At 47.8% G+C, this 3590-nt stretch overlaps 1 pseudogene; it reads left to right on the forward strand.

Annotated features, from left to right (window-relative positions):
• Positions 1-742: 742 nt before the first annotated feature.
• Positions 743-1917, forward strand: LOC114027906 (annotated as a pseudogene).
• Positions 1918-3590: the final 1673 nt, after the last annotated feature.

The following is a 3590-nucleotide window of genomic DNA, read 5'->3' on the forward strand; positions in this document are numbered from 1 at the left end:
AAAGTTCTTCCATTATATTGAGGTGACATCTGCCTCCCAATAATTTCCACTCATTGGTCTGAACTGTACCCTAGGAGTTACATGGAACAAGTCTAATCCTTACCCTCCATTACTGCCCTTCAGATATTTAGACATCAAACATGCTGCACCTTAAAGTCTCCTCTTTTCCGGGTTAAAAACTCCTATGTTCATCTAAAGACAATTTCCAAAATCATCCCAATCCTGGCCAGTGTTCCTCCTAAAATAATAACAAAACAAAAACTTTGTCTTTCAGTACCATTTGCAGGCTGTTTCAGACTTCCACTCTATTAACATTTCCTAGAAGCATTTGCTGTAGGTTTGCAACAGGGCCTTAGAACTACCTAGGCCAGACTTCTAGTCTAGTTTATAATTTTCCTATGTGGCCTAAGATTTTATGGAGATCCTGTCCACACAATAATAGCTTATTTTTAAATAATGTTTTAAGATATACAAATAATTTTGTATTTGATCCTTACTATAACCCTGTGAGCTAAGTATTCTATTGGTTCCATTTTAGAGATGAGGAAACTGGGACATAGAGAGGTTAAGCCAGCTGCCCAGTCACAGAAACAGTAAACATCAGCTCAGGTTCTGGACCCATGCCTCTCCTGATTCCACATCTAACATAACACATTGCGCTTTAAGAATAACTACCCGGGAGGGAGCCTGTAGACCACGAGCTTCTTAGAGTAGCAGGACCAAAGCCTGTCTGGTCACTGGCATGACTGAAACCTCTGGTCACACTCCTTCCTGGCAAGGGGGATCAGACACTCGAATCACTGTGATCACTACCACCACCTTTTTTGGCCCGGGCTCACCCACCATGGTAGGCTTTCCTAGGGCACTTACATCCAAGCTGGGCCTTCTGTGCCTACTGCAGCTGGTATCCATCTGCATGGCCTTTTCTTAAGTGGTCCATGTGGGTGCCTGGAATGGGGCCATGGGCCACTGGGCCATGTTTGCCTGGTGTTTTTGCTTTGCCTTGACACTGGTAATTCTGGTGGTAGAAGTGAGTGGCTCCCAACCTTGATTCCCACTCTTCTGGCGAAATTTCCCCATTGCTTACGCCTGTTATGCCACCCTGCTCTGCCTCTTGGCTCTATCATTTACCCTCCCACTTATTTCCAGTTCAAGCCCCAGGGCCAAAGATGATGCTGTGCCATTGCAGCCACCTTCTTCTCCTGTGTGGCCTGCCTCACCTATGCCACTAAGGTGACCTGGACCAGAGCCTGGCCCAGGTAGGTCACATGCTACGTGGCCACAGTCCCTGGCCTCCTCAAGGTCTTTGATACTTTTGTAGCCTGTATCATCTTTGTCTTTGCTGGTGACCCACCCATCCAACAGCGTCATGCCGCCCTGGAATGATGTCTGGCCATCTACCGTATCTGCTTCATCCTGTCTGCCATGGCCATCTTCCTAAGCCTGAGTGACTGCACAGACCAGTTGCCCATCTCGTTCCCTACTTTCCTCACAGGCCTGGCCATGCTGGTGGTGGCTCTCTACACCTCAGTCCTGGTCCTTTGGCCCCTCTATCAGTTTGATGAGAGGAAGGATGGCCGGCCCTGGAGGCAGGATGATTCTGGCTGCTCCAGTCACCATGCTTCTACTGTGTGTGACTGGGATCGATGGCTGACAGTGGCAATCCTCACGGCAGTCAACTTCCTGGCTTATGTGGCTGACCTGGTGCACTCAACCTGGCTGGTCTTCATTATCTGGGCACCAGCCTACCAGCCTCTCCATTCCCAGTCTCCCTCTCCTTTTTCCTTTCTTGGGTCCCTTTGCCTGCTTTTCTCACTGTCTATATTTCCTTCTTTCCCACCAGCTCTTGGCTGCCTCTTTCTCTCTGCTCCTTTCTCCTGCCCTTCTGCCTGTCCCAACTCCCCTCTAAGGTCCTGAGCTTCTTACCCCTGGCCCAATTCCCAGTAGCTATTCCAGGGTTACTTGGTCACACATCAACCCCCGCCTAGGGCCATGGGTTCCCACAGCCAAAGTGTATTGCTCTGTGTGCCCCCCTTCCCCCTCAATCCCATGTGCCTTAGTCTGGTGAATGTTGGGAAAGCTGGGGAAGGCGGTGGCCTCCTCCTTCATCCTCTTCCTGCCTGCGTGGAGGCAGTGGGGGCCACCTCTCTGTGCCAAATGCACCTCGTCTTCCAAGTGAAAAATGTATCCTGAGAGGTGTCTAGGATTCTCAATCAGAGGGGACAGTCCTCAAGCCCTACTCTGCCTTGGTCTCTATTATCACAACACCGTGGACAGCTCCTCCTGGCAACCTGGGGAAAGGGAATGGAGGAGGGTGAGCACCACCCCTCCCCATCTGTCTTGGACCTTTCTGGTCTCAGGGAATGTCAGTCAAGACTGAGACTCAAGGCAAAGGCCACCTGACCCAGAAACACCAGAAGTGATTACTTTCCTTAAGACTAACAGGCAGGTAGGAGGAATTTGGAGGACCAGAGAGAAGGGAGCAAATGTTTTCCTCCCAACTGCCTCCTCTCCAGTGCCGTGTGCATGTGTGTGTGTGTGTGTGTGTGTGTGTGTGTGTGTATGTGTTTGCTGCCTCTTCTGAGCACCCCACATCACTTTCTCTGGGGAGATTATGTTGGACTGTATTGGATATGATGGTATATTACTATGCTTCCCCTCCTCCTCCCCATACATCTGCAGTTAGTGTCTGCATTTTTTTTTATCTCAATATAAAGACCACATATGAAGTGGTCTTTTTTAAAATATCCTTGAGGACTTGGACTAGGGCATGAATTTCTTCTCTTTCTCCCCAGAAACACATAGTAGTGCGTAAGGAGGAAAAAAAACAGATAGTAGTGAGAAAGTAGGCACTTGATTAATGGATTGACATGAAGCCTTTCCTCAGTGTTATACAGATAGATGACCAGGGGCTCCCAATTGGTTGAGTCTCTTCAATCAACTTGATGAGATTAGAGGGTGAGGAACTTTGTTGAAATAGACACTTGCCATGAATCTAGACACCTCCCTCATTTAAATCCAATTCACCTGCAAGTCATGGCATCACTTTCCTTATGTCATGGTCCTCTTCGAGAATGAAGGACAAATAACAAGAAGTAATTATGCTACCCTCTCCCTTGTTGCACAGACTTGTGCCCTAGTCCCTTGCTGAGAGAACACAAGGATTGATTCTGATGGGTTCCCACTACCTTATGCTGCCTCCTGATACTTGTTTGACCCAGGTCCAGGAGGATGAACAATTGCTGGGAGAAGCACCTTCCTTTTCAGTTCAGTGATTCCATCATCTCTTTTTTGTTATATTTTTCATATGCTTTCTCTGCTTTGGACTTCGGCACAAAAGAGTATCAAAGTGGAGGAGGGATTTCTCTCTCCCTTCTGCCCCAGAAGCAGAAAATGGTGATTTGCAAAAGGGTAAGCACATTGCCAATGACCTCAGCAAGTTGGAGACTTGAGTTTCTGGATCTCTACCTCTTGCTTGTCGCCTTCTGTCTTTCTATTTATTTTTCTGAGTGAAGGTCAGAGACCACAATCCTAAGAATGGATGTCTCCAGTCTTTGGGTTCATCTCATAGGTAATATACTAAGTTGAAA

The sequence above is a fragment of the Vombatus ursinus genome, unplaced genomic scaffold, assembly GCF_900497805.2.
Source record: "Vombatus ursinus unplaced genomic scaffold, bare-nosed wombat genome assembly UNPS02014864.1, whole genome shotgun sequence".
Classification (NCBI taxonomy): domain Eukaryota; kingdom Metazoa; phylum Chordata; class Mammalia; order Diprotodontia; family Vombatidae; genus Vombatus; species Vombatus ursinus.